The sequence below is a fragment of the Anolis carolinensis genome, chromosome 4 (genome assembly GCF_035594765.1).
Source record: "Anolis carolinensis isolate JA03-04 chromosome 4, rAnoCar3.1.pri, whole genome shotgun sequence".
Taxonomy (NCBI): domain Eukaryota; kingdom Metazoa; phylum Chordata; class Lepidosauria; order Squamata; family Dactyloidae; genus Anolis; species Anolis carolinensis.
The window spans coordinates 217,199,989-217,223,523 of NC_085844.1; the positions used below are offsets into that span (position 1 = coordinate 217,199,989).

At 42.1% G+C, this 23,535-nt stretch overlaps 1 protein-coding gene across 3 annotated transcripts in view; it reads left to right on the forward strand.

Annotated features, from left to right (window-relative positions):
• Positions 1-2,846: 2,846 nt before the first annotated feature.
• Positions 2,847-23,535, forward strand: part of raly (RALY heterogeneous nuclear ribonucleoprotein) — a 305,333-nt gene continuing 284,644 nt past the window's right edge. For 2 of the 3 annotated variants that reach the window (XM_062978807.1, XM_008110000.3), the window contains exon 1: positions 2,847-3,003. The gene's annotated coding sequence lies outside the window, so the exon portion shown is untranslated. Of the gene's footprint in view, positions 3,004-3,387; positions 3,880-23,535 lie in introns of those variants that run through there. The other variant, XM_062978806.1, reaches the window with a different exon arrangement.

Consider the following 23,535-nt stretch of genomic DNA (forward strand, 5'->3'; position numbering starts at 1 on the left):
CCCTTATATAAAATTGCAAAATCGATACTGGCGTTATGGCAGGAAGGGATGGAGAATATTTTAAAGTCAAGGATGGTTGAATAGATGCAGAATCCATGAACACACAGGGCTGATTGTATATTCAATGTGTTGTTGAAGGCCTTCATTGCTGGAATCAGTGGGATGCTGTGAGTTTTCCAGGCTGTATGGCCATGTTCCAGAAGCATTCTGTCCTGATGTTTCACCCACATCTATGGCAGGTATCCTCAGAGGTTGTGAGGTCTGTGGAAACTTACTTTTACTTACTTAGGTGATTCCTTGTTGTCCAAGGATGATGATCCTCCAAGTGTAGTGTCTTGGTGGTGGGTACATGGGTGACTGTGGAGTCCTATTCTTGACCCGCATGTTCTTCTACAGTGAGAGCATCTGTTTCCAGGTGGAAGGCAGTCCGAATCAAGATTGGCGTGATGCGCCTTCCTCTTGGCATGTTTCTCCCTTTCACCCTCCATTCATGCCTCTGCACTGCTGGTCACAGCTGACCTCCAGCTAGAGTGCTCAAGGGCCAGGGCTTCCCAGTTCTCGGTGTCTTTTCCTGTCCACCAACATTCCTTTTTCTGTTCTTGAGTTGGGAGTACAGTAACTGCTTTGGGAGATGGTGATCGGGCATTTGGACAAGGTGGCCAGTCCAGCAGAGCTGGTGGCATGGGAGCATCACTTCAATATTGGAAATGAGGCGAGTGGGGTTTATATATCTGTGGAATGTTCAGGGTGGGAGAAAGAACTTTGCCTGTGGTAAGTGTGAATGTTGCAGTTGGCCACCTTGATTAGCATTGAATGGCCTTTCAGCTTCAAGCCTGGCTGCTTTCTGCCTGGGGGGATCCTTTGTTGGGAGGCGTTAACTGGCCCTAATGGATTCTTGTCTAGAATTCAAGGCTAATCAAGGTGGCCTACTGCAACATTCACACCTACCTCAGGCAGGCAAGAGTTCTTTCTCCCACGCTGGACATTCCACAGATATATAAACCCCACTTGCCTAGTTTCCAGCAGACCACACAGCCTCTGAGGATGCCTGCCATAGATGTGGGCGAAACGTCTGGAGAGAATGCTTCTGGAATACAGCCATACAGCCCGGAAAACTCACAGCAACCTACTGTATATGCAGTGCTACCTGATCCTGGGCTCTAGGGGGCGGGTGGAAAGTTTTGGAGCCGAAACGTCCCCATCCCGACTTCACGCATTCCTTTGAGTGAGGAGCTAGGAAGGCGGTGACACGCACGCAGGGCTGATTTAACCTATGAGACCCGTGAAGCCGTGGCCTCGGGCGCACGCCGCTAGGGGGCGCTGTCAATGCCTCGACAGCGCCCCGTAGCGCCGCCGCCGCCGCCGCTGCTGCCGCCGCCGCGCCGCGTCAAACGGCAAAGCGCGGAAGTTGCTGGACGCAGGCACAGATTGGCCGGGCAATCTGTGCCTGCGTCCAGCAACTTCCGCGCTTTGCCGTTTGGCGCGGTGCGGCAGCGGCGGCAGCGCTACGGGGCGCTGTCGAGGTGTCGACAGCACCCCCTAGCAGCGTGCACCCGAGGCCACAGCTTAACGGGCCATGCTGCGTGGGAGGCGGGGCCAGAGCACGCTGGGCGGGAGGCCGGGCACCGCCCTGACGGTGCCCCGCCTCCCGCCCAGCGCATCCTAGTCTGGCCGGCCTAAGCTGCTGAACGCAGGCGCAGATCGCCCAGCCAATCTGCGCCTGCGTCCAGCAACTTCCCGCTTTGCCGTTTGGCGCGGCGCGGCGGCGGCAGCGGCGGCGCTACGGGGCGCTGTCGAGGCATCGACAGCGCCCCCTAGCGGTGTGCGCCCGAGGCCACGGCTTAACGGGCCACGCAGCTGGAAAAGGCCAGACGGACGAGGGTGAGTAGCGCGGGAAGTGGGGCCAACCCTGGCCCCGCCTCCCGCGCTACTAGCCCTGACCCCGCCTCCCACGCTGCGTGGGAAGTGGGGCCAGGGGACGCTGGGTGGGAGGCAGGGCCAGGGCGCGGGAGGCGGGGCCCGCCGGCGCCGCGGGAGGCACATGGCCACGCCTCCCGCGGCACTGGCGGGGGGGGGGGGCTTTTCCCCACCCCCGCTTAATATTTTAAATTTTCTCCGGCCGGCCCTGCACGCACGTCCACGCCACAAGACGTCTCACGAAAGGAGGATAAACATAGAAGGAGGACATGGATGGCATCAGCATCCTCATGGAAGCAGCATCACTCCAAAAGCCAGGCAAACCCCAAATGGAAAACTGTGCATTAAGTTGATGACTCTTCGCTCCTTCCCCCTCTTCCCAAAATGCCTATTGATTTGATGGCACGCTGTTTGTTTACAAACGTTGGCGAGCGGAGAGGCGCAGGGGCCACTTCCTGCTTCACGAGCTTCTCCCCCCCCCCCCCAAGCCTCTAATTCCCAGGCCACCACGATGAAACCAAGTCCCATTTCCCCGCCAAAGAGAATGTCGCCAACTGCGCTCAATACACTCTGGAGTTTCGGGGCTCTCGCGTCCGTGGTAAGAGCCAAGCCACGGTTAGAATTAATCCCCCCTCTCCTCGGCCCCTCCTCCCAGGGAGCGGACTTTTCCAAACTCACCAGAGGGGGGGGCGAGGCTGAATAGGGAGACCTTTTCAAGAAGCCTCCACCCCAGCCTTTCCGGGCACCGCTTTCCCCTTTGGAGACAAGGGGGAAAGCGATACCCTTGCCTGGTTGTCCTTTTCCCGGCGCGGGAGCGAAGCGGAGAAGAGCTTTTCTCGCCTCCCTTCCCCCTTTTCCTTGTCAGAATGGTATGTTCCGGAGAAGGGCTCTGGGCGCCTGGTCGCGGCTTCTCTCCAGTTGCGTTCGCGGCTCGGTGGAGTTGGCGGCAGCGCTGCTTTGGGGGGCCCGAGGGGGCTTCAGCTGCTGGGCTCTAACTCTGTGGGTGGCTCTCTCACTCTTTCCTCCTTCCTTGCCTCTCACTCACTTCTTCTTTGACATTTTTCCTTCTGGCAATTTTCTTGCTTGGTGAGTATTTTTTCCTCCCTTTCTTTCTTCTTTTCCTCCTCTTTCTTCCTTCCCCAGTTGCTTTTTTCCCCCTCCAAAACCCGACCAAAGATTACCAGGAAGTCACTTTTTTGTTGTTGATGATGATTTATGACCCTTTTAAAAGGAAACAGTTTTTTTCTTGATTGTCCGTTTGATGTACTTGAAGTGTGAGGTGTAGTCACTCATTGATCCTCTCTCTTTTTGGCTCTTCCCCCCACTTTCCACTATTTTTCCTCCCTGTGCTTCTCCCCCTTCTGTGTTTTCCTTTCCACCCCAAAGCTCTTGTTTTTTGCAAGCTTGACTTATAATTCCCCACCCACCCAACCTTTGCTCTGTTTTAAAAATCTTTTTTTTCTTCTTCTTCTTTTTCTTGGGATGTTGGACTAGTTTGTATGCTTTTCTTTTACCTTTGAACTTTTAAATGTTTCTCCTCTTGGTTATGACACAGTCTTTCGTTCTTGTGCCTTCTGAAATATTTAGCCATTTCTTGCCATTTTTTTTAAAAGACAAGGAAATTGGACACCACTGACAGAATGGATTGGAAATCCTTTTCGCCCTGTCTTTCACTTTCTTTTGAAATGGTCCCTTGCAAATTGGATTTCAGATATCTTTTGCGCTTCCCACTTGTTTTAAGTCCCATGGTGAGTCTGGAAGGGGCAAAGAGCCCATGAGTGCTGTGTGTGCCAAGAGGTGGGCAGTAGGATGGCAGGGGAGCAGGATGCCCACTCCCCCTTTGAATCTCCAGGAAGCCAAAAGTGTGTGGCAGACATCTTTCTGTATAAGAGGAACACCAAAATGAATAAACTCGACAACTTCGTATGTGTTTATATCGGCACTAGAGCACTTTCACTGCAGGTGTGTTGGCTTCTGTATGAAATTATGACTTGTTATTCTACTGATGATGTCCATCTGATGGATTGGTGGAAGCAATTGACTTTGTAGAAATGCCATGAAACAGCCCTCAAGCAAATTTTTAAAATCTCATATTTTGTTAGATTGATGGACAACAAGTTAAACATGTGCCAACAATGTCATGTGGCAGCTAAAAAAGCCAATGGGATTTTGGCCTGCATAAATAGGAGTATAGTGTCTAGATCCAGGAAAGTCATGCTACCTCTCTATTCAGCCTTAGTCAGACCACAACTAGAATACTATGTCCAGTTCTGGGCACCACAATTGAAGGGAGATGTTGACAAGCTGGAATGTGTCCAGAGAAGAGTGACTAAAATGATCAAGGGTCTGGAGAACAAGCCCTATGAGGAGCAGTTTAAAGAGCTGGGCATGTTTAGCCTAAAGAAGAGAGGAAACATGATAGCCATGAATAAATATGTGAGGGGAAGACATAGGAGGGAGCAGGCATTTTTTCTGCTGCCCTGGAATCTAGGACCCGGAACAAAGGCTTCAAACTACAGGAAAGGAGATTCCATCTGAACATTAGGAAGAACTTCCTCACTGTGAGAGCTGTTCAGCAATGGGACTCTCTGTCCTGGACTGTGGTGGAGGCTCTTTCTTTGGAGGCTTTTAAATAGATGCTGGATGGTCATCTGTTGGGGCCACTTTGAATGTGATTTTCCTGCTTCTTGGCAGGGGGTTGGACTGGATGGCCCGTGAGGTCTCTTCCAGCTCTATGATTCTATGTGCTCTGAAATGGGCAGCTGCCCATATGGTTTCCAGAAGTCTTGCCCTCTTAAGATTTTTTAACTGGAGATACAGGGACCATAACCAAGATCTTCCGGAAGGATGGCTTATGTTATTCCATCAGTCTGTGGTTCCTCCCTGTAACCTTTGAGGCTATCTTTAAAGTACACAAAACACTTACTATGCTTTGTGTCCTCAAATCCTCCTGAGAATCTTGGCTAGGTTTTGAGATGGTTCAGTCGAGAGTTAGTGACTTGCCCAGGGCTGTGCAATGAACTGAGATCTCAACCTTGCTATCTTGCATCTAAATCAAAGATCGTAGTCGTTGTTGTGCTGGTCTTGCAATATGGGAATTGCATCTTGCTGCTCAGCAGTGTGTCTCAGTACATTGTAAGCACCCACACAGTCATGTCCATTGAATGAAAATAATAATAGTGATATATGTAAGTGATACAAAACTAAATGGCAGAAAGTGCCTACTTAGTGCCAGTGAACCTGGCTCTGCTTAAAGATCCACCCATCGTTTACCTCTTTAGTTTACTGCACCTTTCTGTCCGGGAGCTATTGATAATTTTAGTCTCCCAACTATCTTAGGAAGTTCATCAGGCTGAGAGATGGTGACTTGCCCTGAAGTATGCACTGAGTTTTGCAGATGAGTAAAAATGCTAGTGTATTTCTCAGTCATTCCAGTTCTTCCATAATACTTGTTTTTCACTCCAAACATGAGCAGACATTTAGGATTCGTCACATTTTTCAGCTAGTTAAGATAGCACAGAACTGCTACATCTTACAGATATGAACAATATGTGATTACCATTCCGCTCTTGACATGCTCTGTCTTGGCAGGAGCTCAATTTCTACAGGGACTTGTGCTTGAAAAGGTATAATGCAGTTTCCATTTGAAAATCTGTGTTTCCAAAACATTATGTTTTATAAAGCACTTCCTTTGGATTGATGTGCTGTCTGAAGTCTTATTGAAGTGCTAAGAACATCCAGGAAGAAGGTCATACAGTGAACAATGCAGGATATCTTGGACATGATAGAACTAGACTAGCTGTGAAAGTCAGGTGTGTTTGTGTATCTACTTCTAGAGAAGTCAACCATGGCACACTGATCAGCCTTGAGTGCCAGACTTATAGATTCACATGCCCATGCACATGCTACTTTAGTGAAACAATCCCTACTTTTCAATTCAACTGGTTCTTTTGTTGACATAAGTCAAAATGCTATGGAGTGGCAGCTTCCTGGTTTAAATGCACTAGTGCCAGTGTTCCATTTAGCTTATTCAGATGAATTGCACCTGCTGCTTTTTGTAAGTTTCTTATACTGTGGGCTTTTCTTCTTTTTTCAAAGAGCTCCAGACTTTTGAAACAAGCCAGTCCACTCAAAGCTCAGCACTCAGGGCCATGTTCATGTTAATGGGGGAAGAGGCAAGTACATGCCTAAAAATTCTAGTGAATCAAAGAGATTTCAGTCATAGTAACTTTGTTGGGATCATGTTGGTTATGACTAGAGAAGTGCTTGTACAAAAATCTTACTTGTCTGGGTTTTGTTTTTGCTGCTACAGTATAGTCTCACTTATCCAACACTCACTTGTCTGACATTCTGGATTATCCAACACATTTTTGTAGTCAATGTTTTCAATACATGGTGATATTTTGGTGCTAAATTTGTAAATACAGTAATTACTACATAGCATTACTGCATATTGAACTACTTTTTCTGTCAAATTTGTTATTAAACATGATGTTTTGGTGCTTAATTTGTAAAATCATAACCTAATTTGATGTGTAATAGGCTTTTCCTTAATCCCTCCGTATTATCCAACATATTCGCTTATCCAACGTTCTGCTGGCCCGTTTATGTTGGATAAGTGAGACTCTATTGTATTTTTAAAAACTTAGAAGAAAATTAACATCAGAAGGTATCCGGACCATGGGGCAAGATGATTTCCTCCCAGCAGCAGAATCTGGGCCCAAGAGGGATGAGCAGCCTGACAATGCAGAGATTGGTACTTCTGAGCAGAACACTCCAGGCATAGGTTCAGATGAGTATAGGCAGAATGAGGCTCTTCAGGAGGAAGAGCAAAACTTAACTCTCCCTGCCCCACTGCAACTCAGGGTGGATGCCATTAAGCTACACATGTCCAATCGGTTGGCCCAAAGAGAAAGAACATAGCTATAAAGAGTTGGCAGGAGCAGCATAAAGGATTGACATTTTTGACAATTCCTTTCTAGAATCAATTGTCGAGTCCTGCCCATGGGAGAGAAGCGGGATAAAAATAAAAATAAATAAATAAATAATAGTTGTATATGGAATGTTTCAGCCAGTAATCTTAACCTTTGTATTTTGGCCCTTGTATCTTGGACTTGCTCAGTGTTGCATGTTTGGACATTTGGTGAGCCTTATTATTGACCTTCGAAATGGACATTTGGATATTCTTTGCTCTTTGGGCTTTGTTTGGACTGATTCTGTTGTGACCTTGGACTATGCCAGATAACTCTTGCAAGAAACGGCTGCAGCTTTCTGACAAAAGGAGTTCATCTGCAAAAGAAAATCTAGACAGCATCAAATAATAGAGCTAGCATGGAGCTCTTTGGAGTCTCTTAAAAGCCACCAGTCCCAATAGGGCTTGTCACTGGTATTATTCATATTTGTAGATGTTTTTGGTAGAAGAAAAATTTGGGTTAGGCAAGAATGCAAGTCAACTCTTTGAAAATCACATATATTTAGACTAATATTCTTCAGCTTCCTAGTAGAATGCCAGTGGAGAAAGTATGTGGGCTCTGACTGTCAAGATAAAGTTGTAGATGGATTTCAAGGGAATAACAAAACAAAGAAAGTGAGTCTCATAAGGATTGCTTGCTTCTACTGAAAAAGCAGATAACCATGATTTTGGAAGGATGTTTTTTCTTGTATTGGTACTTACTGCTGTAAAGGTTTGCAGCTGAGAACACGTGTGTCAGGAAGGACAGACTTCATTAATGCCATGGCTTGGTCAGTTAATATCAAAAGTAAGGTTTGAACAGTAGTTAGTTCAGCTCAAAATCTTGGCCAGCAGTACCTAGATAATATAGCTCTCACAATATTGTTGAACTGCAACTCCCATTGTCTTTGGATACTAATTACTTTGATAAGGGCTACTATATTTTGCTTGCCTAAGAAACTCAAGTATGCATGAGCTTCTTCTAAAACAGAAGAGCATTTTTCCACATCCCTAAGCACAGGATTGAGTATTGTTCACAGGAGCATGTTTTGCAGAATATGCATAAGAAATATTGTAAGGAGCCTGGCAACAATATAGTGAAAATAAAGGTGCAATGAACTAGCAAAGAGGTGTAGTCTGGCATTGAACACTGAGGGCAGAGGCAGAGTGAAGTCTGAAATAATGAGCTGAGTAGACATAGTATTTGAATACATTGCCATAGCAAATGCTTTCTAAATTTATAAAATTTTGCTAGGCAAAAAGTGTCCTAGGTTAGTAACAAGCAATCTTCTTCTAACCTCAATTCATAATGTAAGAAACAGTCCTAAAAGGTTCAGGAGAAGAATGTTCCCCTGATGTCAAGTGATTGTATTAAACATAGTTCAGCGTGTTAAAAAGTGGACACCCAGGAAGGCAGAGAAAATACTTTCTGAGGTAGCCATGAATACAAAAATAAATGTAGAGTGCCCCCACATCCCTTTTTTTATCTTTATTTCTTGTTAAAGGTATTGGTCATGTCATTCCACTAAAACAACAATTAAATGTCCCCTTCAGCTCTCCAGATTTGTAGCCGTGAAGGATGCAGGAGCCCAGCTCAAATGTTGAAAGTCCATGCACAAACTCAAAATAGCTGCCAGCAACAGAATGCACAGCATATGGTGCAGCTGTGCCTTGAAGCAGTGGTGTTCAGGCACTCTTGCTGCTCATGCTCTGCCTCCAGGTGGTGGAGGCGCCACTGCTGGGCCATGTCCTTCAGCTCCACTTCAAGCTTGCGGTGGGTCTTCTGCAGCTTCACCCACAGCTTCTTTTCCTTCAAAAGGTTGCCTCAAGTGGCTGGGGTCTGAGATCTTTTTTACACTAGTGAAAGTGGCACCAGCCATTTATGAGGTCCCAGTGGGCCTCATAATACTGCTTCATCTGCAAGATTTCCACCTTGTGCTGTTGCAATAGCTCCTCAGTGAAGTCAACCTGGAAGTAGGGGCTGAAGGAGTGCTTCTGCTGCTTGCTGTAGAAGCACTTCTCCAAGTAGCAGGCTAGCTCCCCTCACCCTCCCAGATGGCCTCCAACACTTTTGGGATGTTGAGGTGCTTGAGCTTCTCCAAGCAATCTTCCTCCAGCACATTTAAGATCTTGGACCTGGACCCCACCACATTTGAGGCAAAGGTGGTTCCAGAGCACCAGGACCTTGGAACACAGATCACACAGCACTTCCTTCAGGGTTCTCTTGACTCCTAGATGCTTCAGGAGTTCCTTGAGGTCAGCCATGCTCTCACCAGAAAGATGGAAAGCCTTCTCGTCATTGCAGATCATGTCCTGCTCAGAGCTGGCCTGAGAGCTCTGCTCCAGCTCTGCTCCAGCTCCTCCATGCAGAGCACGATCTGCCACTTTGCCTCCAGGAACTCGGCCCAGCAGTGCTCCTGTTTGGCTGTGAGCATGACCAGGTGGTGCTGGAAGTCAAACAGCTGGGCCAGGCTGGGCGTGGCCTCCAGCTCCTCAGTGTCAGCAAAACGTTAGACACAGAGCAGGTCACAGAGATCCTGGGCCTGCTCCTGCAGGGCCTACAGTTCCTGCTGCCGTTCCTGCTTCTTCATCACCTCTACCCGGATGCTCATGCTGTTCTCCCACTGCAGGATGGTGGCCTCCTCGTTCTCCTTGAAGTGGGCCACTTGCAGCTCCTTGTAGAGAGCAGCCTGCTCCTTGTGGGAGATGGCAATGCTCTGAAGCAGCAATTGCTTCAGTTTCTCCTCCTTTGCCACCATCCTCTCCAGGAGGTTCTTGGGACCACTTGGGAACACTCTAGGCGCTGGTGCTCAGGGAGATTGATCTCTTCCAAAATGTTGTGTATGTGCTTCAAGGCCTGGCTCAAGCAGGCCACTGCTTTGTCCACCAAGATCTTGCTAATCCATTGGGCTCCCAAACTCCTGCTCACTTATTCTAACCCATAAGGCTGCAATGAGGTAGTTAAAATGTAATCCTAAACTTACACTTTTCATTTCTATATTTACTGGAGTAGGTTAATCTCTAGAATTCATGCTGATCTGGATAATCTGAATCTGGCAAAAATATAGAGAAAGGATTTTAGAGAGATACTGAAAGGCATTATCCCAAACTTGAGATATGTCATTTATTTTTATTTTTTTGCCTGTGGCTATTGCATTTTAAGAAGACAAAGCTCTTGTTTTCAGGCTGGCCTAGAAAAATGCTAGGGATGAATTTAAAGCAAAGGTTTTCAGAAGTTGTCATCTATGATTAAGTTGATCTTTCTGTTGCATAAGAACACATTGCTTTTGGGTTTGGAAAAGTTTGCTCTATGTATTTTAAGTTAATGTAAATTAGAATATCAAAGACCTGAACTCTGAGGTGTATTTTATAGGAAGGTCATGTTTCCACCAGCTGAATCTCTTGGGGACACTTACTATATACTATACATACTCATGTATGTCTAGACATTTTAGTGAAAAATTACCGATGGCCAGGTTTTTGGGGGTCAGTGTAAATACTGTACCTTAACTTTTTTTAAAAAAAAGGAACCATCTACATCTCTGGGCAGAATGGCAAAAGTCTGTCTTGGGAGAACCCAAAAGAAGCATGAACCCCTTTGCTTTACTTCCTTCTGGCCTTTTGGAATACCTGGGTGGAAAAAATGGTGACAGCATCCATGGACTACTGGCTCCCTGAGGCAACACTGGACCATTCTTTGTGAAATGACCTTGGATTTATCCATGGTTCACCTCAAAATCAATAATTTTGGCTTCAAATCTGCCCTCAACTAATACATGAGGTTGACTTATACACAAGTGCATACAGTAGTTCTTCTGGTCACTTTTACAACTTAGCAGACCAAAATAGTTGTGGTTCAGAAGTCTAGGAAGTATTAGGTTCACACCTGCACTGCTCAGTCAAGTTCCTAGTCATTAAAAAGTAGCTAGGCTAGAGACAGGGCCATGCCACACTCCTGTGCATGCGTAAAGGGTCTTGTTTCTTCCTGCTTTACCGCTAGTTACTATTCCCTCCCTTTTTGATGATGTAGCAATAGAATTCTGTGAGGGAATTTCATTTAAGATTTCAGTTGCCTCTGGGTGATTCTTCCTTTTCAGGTCTGGTCTTCCTTTCTCTTCTTCTCCCTGGGAGGATGCATTTTGCCTCTCTGAAAGGTGAAATGTGGCAACATGGACCTTTTTACCTTTTGTCTCTTTTAGAAAATGAAGTTAAAGTAAGTTAGTTAGCTCCAAGACTTTTCTATCCAGAAATGTATTTCTTTTACTTTAATAAATCTTTGAAACCTAGAAATGACTCAGTAATCCTTAGCTATCATAAAGGATAAAGGCTTATGTGCTTGCTACACATAAGTTTCTGCTGGTTATGAACTCATGTTCTGGTACTCTGCTATATTTTGGTGGAATTGCCCTAACTGAGATTTATATTTGAGCCTAAGAGCTCAGATTCCACAAGAAGGGACAATGCCGTAGCAATCTACAGTTGAAGAAGGAATGCAGGATTGCTGAAATTAATGAAATGATTCCTGGGCACATAAGCAAAGGAAGAAAAATAATTTTGAAGTGAATCTTTTTAAAAAAAAGATATTTCCATTTTTTCAGTACTAAAATTACCTGATCCTAGTTTTCTATTTGCAGTCTTCAACCTATACAGGGCAGTCCCCAGGTTACTAAGACGGTTCTGTAGATTTGCTCTTAAGTTGAATTTGTATCTAAGTCAGAACAAGTACATTTTTAAGTGTAACTCAGAACTATTTTTTAAAAACTTTGAACAGCATGGGGAAGGGTTAGCTCACCATAACGTTTGTTTTGCTCTTTGTGACCCTGTTCAGAAGATCTCGCCTCACTTTCTATCCCTGTGACAAATGGATTTTGAAAATTTTGTGCTGTTGTGGAAACAAGGATTGGTGAAAAAGCTTCAGTGGAGACACCTTTTCCCCATGATAACTCTTCCAGAAGTGAATTTCCTTTCCTATGGGTAGATTTCTTCTCATTTCCTGTTATCTCACCTCTGTCTGTAACTAGGAATAAGATCTACGTCTGATATTTAAGACTCAGGGACTGTCTGCAGTTTAATTCTATTTAATATTGAATTGAAGAAAACCTGATTCACAGGTACAGAGACTTCACCAAGAAGTTTCCCAACCATCCATAACTCCTACATCAATGCTTCAGTTGCCTGCAATGAAAAGTGCTATTTGAAATTCAACAATATTAGAAGCTCTGTCTATTTCATTGTAGTGATCTGTCACATGATGTTGCAGCCATCATGGGATGAACTTGAGTGTGCATTCTCACTAACGATGGTGCAACTGCTTTCTCCTCTGTACAAGTACCAATCTAATACTTTTCAAAAGAGATGTAAAACTTCTAACAGGCATTTGATAGTTGAGGTTCTCATGTATAAAATAATTTTAGTATATGCTTCTACATACTGAGTGATCTAACTTTCAGATAGAAATATCAATTGAGTAGATACAGATAGGGTTCATGTGAAATACCCAGATCAATAAAGATGTTTTTTCCCAGTACATAAAAGATCCCTGTATCAATGGGAGAAGCAAGGAGTTTTACATTATAACTTGTTGATTGGGGAGAATGGTAAGGGGATCTGTTGGGTTACTTGGTATATAAACATAAAGATAATCTCAAAACAATTATCCATATTATATAACTGGAATGGATAACACAGTAAACTATCAAATCTCAAACTCTTATCTGGATTGATACAACATCGCAAAATACTTTACACTAGATTTTTTTTCTTGGAAGCATATGGACTGTGTTTATTGCTTTTATTATTAGCAATTGTTTTCTAAGTACTTTGTTTAAAGCAGAAGACAATCCACAACATAACAGTAAAGAATTCCTCCACTGAAATTCTGCTCTGACAGTTTTAAGTGGGAGGAAAAAGGTTTCAGGGTTTTGAGATCTATATGTGCTAGTAGAGTAGTATGACTGGTGCTTGTTCTACTTGTGATGTGACTCAAGTGAAATGCTTTATGTTTCTGATCCTATACACATCTTCACTGACACAGCAGAACAAATAATTGGTCAGGTTGGCTTATTACTGTCATAAGAAGAAAGGTAAAATTGCTTCTCTCCACTGTTATCATAAGTAGCAGGATAGGATCTCAGTTGTTTCTTCCATCTTGTACATTCATTCTATGTGGAAATGAGCATTTCTAGGAACTTGTATATGACAAGGAAAAGTGATTTAATGGAGCCTCTGGCCAAAGTAATTCAGCATCTCTAACCAACAGAAAAGCATTATTTATTTTTGCACACAAATAATTAAAATAGAAAATATATGGAGATGCAAACCTTCACTTATTTTGTTCCTGACTGAAGGATTGAATAATATCAGTCTTTTCTTCTACTAGATTATGAGTGTTTTAAATTGATTCTTCCAATTTTTTGCAAAATAACTTTGGAAATGTTTGCAAAATAATGTGCAAGAAGTGTGTTTTCTGTTACATTTAATATTTTTTTGTTACGTAAAACTCCTTGTCCGTTTTGTAGAAATACTGGCATTTTGCACTTTTTTTTGTAAAATAAATGATGTGCCAATGATTTTTTTTCCAGAAAAAGTAGGGGGGAAACACCTCTCACTAGTAGGCTAGTTTCTTAAAAGGAGATCTTAATGAGAAAAGCTGCAAATACCTCAATGACTAGCACATTGGTAAACATATTTAAAAATAAAGTGTATCTTTGATGGCAATATCCCCTCTTCTCTTTAAAGAGTTCACCAAACAAGATTTTCACCCCCTGGGATACTCTTTAAATCGTGATGAGCTACAAATTAAATATTCTGAAGGGTATTTTTGTCTGTAAAATATCAACTTTGAAGAAATCCATAGGAGACCTAAGATTGCAGTTTTATGCACATTCACCTGGAACTAATTCAGACTGAACAAAGTGGTATTTAGTTCTGAGACGTGCATGAGACAGGTCTGACTTTTCACATATAATTATTCTGGATCTTCTCCCCCTTTTGCCAAATGCTGGATAACAATAAAGGATGTTAACGGCAACAAATCTGCCTGTTCAAGAAGGTAAATAGAGCCAAACTTTCCATTCATCTTAATGCTGAGCTCTAGCCTCAAAGACTGCCAAGAGCAAAGAGTTTCTTTATTGATTTTATCAGCTTACTTATCTAGTTTCTTATTAAGACTACCCTTCTTGATAGGGATCTAATGAGCACTCGTCATTGCCATTTCCACTGAAAATAGTTTCCAGACCTATTAGAGCTATTGCAAAAAGGCTTCTTGTCAAATTAAAAAATGCACTAATTACACCTACAAGGAAACTGCTCTTTCACCATTCAATCACAAAAGAACAATGGCTAACATTCAGGAATAATAGTGGGCTTCACTGAATCGCAATCAGATTGCCAAGTCTTGCAGTTTTAGAACTTCCTGTACAATTCTGTTACATAAGTGTATAAGGGTGGATCTACACTGCCCTATATCCCAGGATCTGATCTCAGATTATTGCTTTCAACTGGATTATATGAGTCTATGATGCAAAATAATCTGGAATAAACAGATAATCTGGGATCAAATTCTGGGATATAGGACAGTGTAGGAGAGGCCTTGTCACATGGCACCTGGAGTCGCTCTGCTTTGTTGGGGGGTATGGGGAACCCGGCGCCCCACGCTCCACATCAGCCAGCTCCTCTATCAGTAAGATCCCATGGGAATCGCGTGACTTCCCCTCATGGATTCCAATGGCATCACGTGTGTGTATATGTGTGTGTGTATATGTGTATATATATATAATATATTGAAGTTTTACCTTATAAAATAGAGTAAATTAACATTGAAAGAATGAGAACATTTGATTGTATAGAAAGTAGGAAAACTGAGATTAAAAAAGGATCAAAAAGGGAGAGAGAGAAAAAAAAACCAAAAACCAAAAACAAAGCTAAAGTGTCCATACTTATATTAAAAAGAAAATAAAAAATAAATCTGAACAAATGGTGATATAAAAATGCAAAAGTACTTGGCAAAGAAACACACCAAAAAGCAAAAGGCATCACGTTTTGCTGTGGAAGCAGCACGTGCGAGCTCCACCTTCCTTCACCCACAGAGCCACACCAACGTACGATGGGAGACTGCAGGCTCCCTGGGTGACCAGGGCTAAACCGGCACATGCTGGCAAATTTAGCCCTTTGTGATGAGGTCATAAGAGTGGTCTTCTTGTTTCTTGGAATGTATAGATTGTTCTTGGCATGAGCTCAGACCTATAGGTGTTCCTTCTCATGCCCAGCTATTTGGGAGCAAGGTAAAACTATTCCAAGTGTTCATTCAGACGGGTTCTACACAATAGAATAAATGCAGTTGGACCCTACTTTAACTGTCGTGGCTCAGTGCTAAGGAATCCTGGGATTTGTAGTTTGATAAGGCACTTGCACTCTTTTGCAGAGAAGGTTAAAGATCATGTAAAACTACAACTCCTATGTTTCCATAACATTCAGCCATGGTTGTTAAAGTGGTGTTAAACTGCTTTAATTCTACAACGCAGATGCAACCTTTGTGTCATATCACAAATACTTGTGTTTTTCTGTTATCTTCTCTGAATGTAATTCCAGAGTTAATAAATCCCAGGAATTTATTTCTAAGTGAAACTTATTTCAGATTATCCTCAGCGAGGTTGTACTGTAAACTGTATTTGTTTATTTGAATTAGGAGATAATTCTCTAATGAGCAGTATAAAATACACACTTTATATTTTGAAGATACTTGTTTTGATACAGGCTTGTCATCTTCATTAGAAAACATGAAAAAGAATAGGACTGTGAATTACTTTTGCTTTGAGGGATTGAAAACCCCGTGAATGGGCTTGGGGAGCTCTGCCATCCATAAGAGTTGGTAACTGGGGGCAAAATAGGCTGCTCTCTTAGTAAAATACAAATTTATAAAGTAGGGTTTATTCCAAAGGTCATCTAACTTAGCCCCCTTCCCTCCAATGCCTGTCAAATAAATCCATAGCTGAACAATGACCTCACACTTTTTATGAACCTCCAATGAAGGTGAAGACAACACCTTCAAAGACAGCCCATTCCATTTCTTGTTGTTATTTGAATCTATCATCTTTCTGTAATTTTGATTCAGGTCCTACTTTCTGGAACAGCAGCGAACAAGCTTGTTCTATCTTCCACTTTGGCAGCATCTCTGATATTTCAAGCAGACAGTCAGTCAACTGTCTGCCTTCAGGCAGGTATTCAAATCTGCCTGTTGATACACAGAAGTGTGCTTGGGAGCAGGTGGTGGCTATTCTTTGTTATACTGAATGGTACAGCCCGATTCAGGCATTTCAGCAATTCTATCTGTGAAGGGAAACATGGATATAAGTGATAACTATGCCTCCTCCATCAACATTCTCCCCATGACTGCTGGGAGGAGGTAATTTGGAGGAAGACACGATTTTGGGAAGAGCCAGCTGGCATCCATATTTCATCATGAAACCTGGCTTTAAAAAATTGCAAGCATTAGAAAACGCTTTTAAAATCTTTCAAAAGTCTATAGATTTATTTTTCTTCTCTTAGCTCTCTATAATAAAGTGCCATTATGCGCATGAATCCATTTGAGCATGGATTTTGCTTGAGGAGTCCAGGTAATGCTTTACAAACTTGATATCCCTGTTTGAAGGAGGAGGAATGGGATACTTCTTTTTTAATTAAGGCATGATTGCTTGTGTGTCAAGCACTGTTCTGGCAATTAGATTTTGTGAATGTGCATAGGTACACTGCTGCGTTTCAGGCTCTGAAGCACAAAACATTTAAATTTTCTCTCTCCTTCCACCCCCCCCCCCCCCCGGCCCCTCAGTTCTCTCTCCCTTTAGTTAATCTTACTGAAAATCACATGTCCAACATGTCAACCCGAGTCCTGCCCTAAAAGAGGTATATACACAAATGATAGAAATACTAAAGTGCCACTTTATGTTTCATAGTTCACTGTTGTAGCATTTAAACGTGATAAATGTTAGCAATTGTTCGAACTATTGAACTATTGTACTACATCCTGCTTTGCAGCAAGTCCTTAAACACGGTTCAGGTGTTCTGTCATAATACATAACCAATTCCAGCAATAGTTAAGAGTTTTGCTTAGGAATACAAGGATTTTCACATATGCAGTTTGGGATCTTAGAATTTGTAGTTTGGGAAGAGCCCATAACCCTCTGACCAAGGATTCTAAATAGTTCTTTTTAAACCCAAAACCTGGGCTTCCATAGAATAGAACTATGGTAGTTATAAATGGAATCATCGTACTATAATTGTGCAATGTGAAAAGGCCCCTGGTCAAGTTCAAGGCCCACATTGTAAAGAGAATAAAGCCCTTTTTCTTTTCCAAAATGATCAGAGGACATCTTTTCATCCGTCTGTGCAGTGCATTGTACATCTCCCAGCTAATACTCTGTATCAAGGCAAAGCAAAGAGCAGGGAAGAGATATGTTGAATTGTAAAAATTCCATTGAAAGCATTTCTGCATGAATCTAATATTCTGCTGCACAACATCAAAAGCACACGAGGAGCAGTCATTGCCACTGCATGAACATCAAAAGTGATTTTTTTGTTTAATCTTCAATAGGAAGAAAGGTTTTCTTGCATCCTAAAAGAGGGTGCTCAATCTTTTTAATGTGGTGTAAATAATATCACCAAGTTACTCTGTGTGCTTCTAAACCAGAGCTTGTCAAAGTCTTTCTGTAAGATACACTGGCAGAATGGATATCACTTGAGGCTTACAGAGGCAATAGTAGCATATCATACGGAGAACTAAAATGAGAAAAATACTACGTACTTGCCCTATGAACATTCAGAGAAGGGCATTTGACCATGCAATCTTTTAGAGTTTCCAGTTCTCAAGAAACCTTTTTCTGGTCTTCAGGGCAAGAAGGTGGAATGTAAGAGCTAGAGGGGCACCTTAAAAACTATGTTCAATTACATTTTCCTCATTCCTTTGACCTGGTGATTTTAATTGAGTGGTGTATTATGTCTAGCTATGGTCAATGCATAACATATGATTACTCTGACAATACCTGTCTCCACTAACATGTCTCCACTATCTCTCAATTTCCGGGTTTGGTCCAGAAATCTTAGTGATAGTACAGGTTGAGCATCCTTTATCCTCAATTCCAAAATAAAAAAACTCAAAAATCCTAAATTATCCACATGGAAGGTTGAGATAGTGACACTTTTGCTTTCCGATGGTTCTTTGTGTCCTAACTTTGTTTCATGCACAAAATTGTTAAAAAATATTGGGTATAAAATTATCTTCAAGATATGTGTATAAGATATATATGAAACATTAATTTCATGTTTAGACTTGGGAGGTCCAATATCCAAGATACCTCATTATGTACATGTATGCATTTATAGACATTCCAAAATCTAAGACATTTCTAGCCCCAGGTATTTTAGATAAGGGATGTTAAACCTGTACTGACTTGGCAGCCCTATCAAGTACCTTTTTTTGAGTTTGTTTCATATGGAATGAATATTTAAGCAGAAACTCAGAGAATCTGAATGTGCAAAGAGGTTCATATGTAGAATTATGCATAGTACCTAAATTTCTTACCACAAGCATCAGTCTGATTCATCCCACTGCAGTTTTTCCTCCCATAAGTGAAAGAAATTGGATGCACTGATATCAACTGTACTGATAACACTGTTGTAATTGTGGTGATGATATATAGATGTGACCACAACAAATGCTCATCAAATGCTCTACTTTGCAGATGCAATTGTATTTTTAAAAAACCCGCAGCCTTACGGTGCACTCCTAGCTCAAAGTCACTGCAGCTGTAGGGAGCTAGGAATAGGCACAAATCTCTTTTGCAACCTGGACCCTCTTCTGTTGACTGGACCCTGATATCTGTTGACAGATAAATCCACTAGTAGAACTGCAACATTGGCTACGGCCAAAATGACAGAAGTTAAGAAGAATAGATAAGCTAGGAGAAAATACAGCAGTTTCTTTCTTTCTTTTTTTTCTTTTTCTATTGGAAAGGGCAAGATTCTGCTCTCTGCTCTCTGCTTAATTGCATTCAAACTACTTTTGCATTTTGAATTCAGTTTACAGCAATTGACATAAGTCAAGAACAGAGGTGAGAGACAGAAGATGTAGAAAAAAACAGCTAAAAACATGGGATGACAGGGAACTAATTGAGGCTGTATTGGTGAAATCTAAACACTTTGTGAATAAAGAAGCAATATAGCACTAGAAAGTTTCTCAGTCCTGGGGAACAAGTTGAGGATGCAAGGTGGCTGCAGTGAGAAGATGTTTTGCTCTCCCTTGCTTCTGTTTTCATCCATGGAAAGATTTATCTGCATCCTGTCTATTGGATTTCAAGGTCACTCAAAGAAGATGGATGGTGGAAGATACAGATCAAACCTCAGAAAGTAATTTTCATGCAGCGGAGTCAAATTTTGGAATTTGTCATTGCAAGAACTAGCTTGATGATTTAAAAAAGGAGTTCAGCAAATTCATATAGGATAAAACTATCAATGGCTGCTAATCTTGATAGATACATATAAAATGGCCAGTATGAAGATTATTAAGAAAGTCAGAGCAGTTTAGAGGTTTCACTATGAATCTGAGGACCAGAGTTCGAATCCCATCCCAACTATGGAAACCTACCAGGTGACCTTAGGTAAGTCGGTAAATCACACTCTAAATCTAAGAAGAAGGACATTAGCAAGTCTCTTCTGAACAAATCTTAACAAGAAAATACCATGATAGGGTTGCCACAAATCAGAAACAACTTGAAGTCACACAAGAACAACAATCACACTTAACATGCTTCTAAATACTGGTTACTACAGAACACATCTGAGAGTGTACTTGCACTCCTATGGACTTCTCTTGCTGTAATGTGGACAGTAAAATCGACTGGTTTGGCCTTTGTATGTGTAGATGAGTGCCAGTTGTTCCATTTATCAACTACCATTCCCACAACACTGTAATTCAAAATAGCTCAAATACAAAGGAGTAGACAGAAAACTATTGCAGTTTTAAGTTCTGCCCATATGCATTACATGCACAATCCATAAAGTCTTAGCTATATTTGCTTAGGAGGGAAAACACCATTTCTCTCAGCCTTTATCACTCTTCTCAGTCCTAGTTGCTTGTTTATTTTCAGTGTCTTGCCACATCACTTTGAAACACTGATCATCTCTTATAGCCCTTCCTCTTTGTTCTGTCAGCAAATGTTGTAAAATGTACCTTAAATTACCTTTTTTCTCCCTGAGTGAACAGCCTCTGTGTACTCACAGATAGGACTGTTTTCACCGTTAAGTATAAATTATGGTGCTCTTTCACTCCTGCTGTTTGCTTCAAACCTTCCTCCAGAAGACCTTCAAGGCTTCCTGAATACAGGAAGGGGATGTTTCCTCCTCGCCTGCCACTAGCTGCCCCCAAATTCCTGCAAAGTGATCTGACAGCAGTATAAAAGATCAGGAGGCTGCAAGAACATGAAGCAAAGCAAATCAGTTAAGCCAAGCCTGAGAATGTGCAACTCTGCATGAGGGGTCCTGTGAACGAATGTTTTTCTCTTTGCCCTAAACCATACTACAAAATCAAAACCATTTCTTTCCTTTCTTTGAAATGACAAATGGGAAGGCCAGAGTAACATTTCAAAGTAGAAAGAAAACATGGTGAACCTGGGGTGTGCACAAAATATATGTGTGTGTTAATACTTTCTAAACACATTGCAGAGTCTGATGAATGCCTTAAGGTTACCCTTTGAGACTAGAAGTCCAACAAAGTTTTGTAGCAGTGGTGGCTGAGGTTTCGCACAATTATACAGCACCTACCAAGTCCAGGGATTCAGATAATGTCACTTTGGTGTCCATGTATTGTGATGCAGCGATTAATTGTAAAGGGCTCTTTATTTTATAAAAGGCTTCCTTCATCCCTATTGCTCAAGCATTCAACTGGTGAATGCTGGAGCTCTCCCACCCATTACACAATGATGACATTTTCTCACCCTGTACATTCTGCATTGAATCTACTGAGCCTGGGAATAAAAAAGAAACAGCTATGAAACCATAGCCAAGCTTAGTCTATTAGTCCTTTCTTTCCTGTTTAGGAACATCACAATACCCCACTGCCTATATACTCCACTTGGTCATGTGATATCTCCAAAGACAATATTTTTATCTAATCCACAGAACTATATGCACTAGGCATGTTCAATCCAGGAAAAAAAATTGTTCTAATCTCTCTTCGAAAGTAGGGGGCACTGGCGCTTCATTTCTAAAGTCATTTCTGAATTTTGAAGGCAAAAAGTTCAAAACTTTCAGAAACTTCCGAATTTTCGTATGTACCTCATGAATGACGGATGCACATGCGCATAAAGGAAAACATTATCGCCAATGAGGAAAATTGAGGGGCTTCTCTCGCCCTCATTTTTTGAGATATCCTAATGAAACTTGCTACAGTGGCAGAACACATTTACCACTGCTAGCTCACCAAATCTAAGAATGTTTGACTTATCCTCAGATTTTTGGCAAATTTTCAAGTTTTTATAAAAAAAACATTTTTTAATAATAACAAAAATCTGTTCCTGGTTTGAAAGTGTTATTTCCTGTTTCATTGGGTTGTCTTACTTTGAAAGTTGTTGTTCTACTTCAGAAACTTTGTTTTTGTGGCTGAAACTTCATTAAATTGGTGGAGAGAGACATAAGAAACCATAATGTACTATTTTCCCTTGCGCAAAGACAAAGTTTTGGCAGTATAATAAAGTTTCTCCATGTTTTTATGACAGAACCAATTAGGAAATGATATTTATCAACTAGGAACAGAAATTATACCATACCATGAAATCATTCCTGACAGATGGCCATCAGCCTCTGAATAAGGAAATCTGTTCCTGGTTTGAAAATGTTATTTCCTGTTTCATTGGGTTTTCTGGGGCTGAGAGTGTGTGACTTGCCCAAGATCACCCAGTGGGTTTCCATGGCTGAGTGGGAAATCAAGCCACAATTGTAGTCCAACTCTCAAACCACTACACCATGCTGTCTCAAAACGGACCGCTGCTAGCCAGGAGAGAAAACACTCAGGACTTGGTTTCTTTCTATGGGGCTGTTATGAAGCCCGTTGCTAGCCCCAGCCAGGAGGGAAAACGCTCAGGACTTGTGTTTTCGAAGGCTTTCATGGCTGGGATCACAGGGTTGTTGTATGTTTTCCGGGCTGTATGGCCATGTTCTAGAAATATTCTCTCCTGACGTTTCACCCTGGCCACCAACTGACAAGAGTTCTTCCCTCACCCTGGACTTCCCACAGAAATATATAAACCTTCCTTGCTGTGTTTCTCCATACCTCACAACCTCTGAGGATGCCTGCCATAGATGTGGGTGAAACATCAGGAGAGAATACTTCTATAACATGGCCATACAGCTCAGAAAACATACAACAACCCTCTCAGGACTTGGTTTCTTTCTATGGGGCTGTTATGAAGCCTGTTGCTAGCCCCAGCCAGGAGGGAAAACACTCAGAATTTGGTTTCTTTCTATGTGGCTGTTATTAAGCCTGTTGCTAGCCCCAGCCAGGAGGGAAACTGCTAAGGATTTGGTTTCTTTCTATAGGGCTGTTATTAAGCCCAGATTAAAATGCTCTTCCCTTTCTGCCAAGACTTAGCACTGATTGGGCAAGGAGGCAAGCCCAGGCTAGGCCACGCCTCCCTGCAAACAAAGTTTGATTGAATTAAAAACGCTTTCTCATATATCCAAAAGTTTTCTGAGGCCATTAGATAAATGCCCTTGAAGACGGTCTCACTTCCGCCTTCCTCACAGTTACATTTGGTGGGGACGAGAGAGAGGGCCTTCTCAGCTCTGGAACTCCCTCCATAGGGAGATTAGGTTGGCACCCTCCCTACCATCCTTTAAGAAACAATTGAAAAACTTGATGTTTGGGCTGGCCTTTGGAGAGACCAGCCTCATTATAATTCTATTCTGAATGTTATTAGGTTCCTTTCATCGGGGTATTTTAATCTAATGATTTTATCTTATATTGCTGCTATAATCCCCCCCACACACACACACACACACCTTTGAAGTTGTCTGAATTGCATTGGTGGTTGTTTGATATTATTACTGTTGTATAAACCTTTGTTTTAACTTCTGTTTTATCATGTTCTTGTTTAACTGTGTATACTGTTAATGTATTTGCGCTGTTACTTTTGTAACATTGTGAGCCGCCCCGAGTCCCCATGGGGAGATGGTGGTGGGGTATAAATAAAGTTTTATTATTAATATTATTACTTTAGTAGCCATTCCTGGATTCTCAGTCCTACATTGCCTTATTGTACATTAGCATATATGCCCAATATTGCCCGGGGGTGCTTACTATAGATGGCTCTTTCTTTTCCTCCTCCTTTTCCCTCAGACACCTTGTCTCTCTCTCTTTTTTCCTTCCTTTCCTTCTTCCTTTGTTTTCCCACATCCACCTTCTCCCTCTCCTTCCTTCCATTCCTTTCCTTTCTCTTCCCTTGTTTTTCTTTCTTTTTCCCTCTTTTTGTCCCCTTTCCCCCATCTTTATTTCCTTCCCTAACACCTTTTTCTTTCCTCTCCTTTTTCTTCTTTTATCTGGCCTTTTTTTTTTTTTTTTTTGAAAATCACAGTCTCCCCATCTCAGAGTAAGATTCAGGCACACATACCTTCCAAAATCT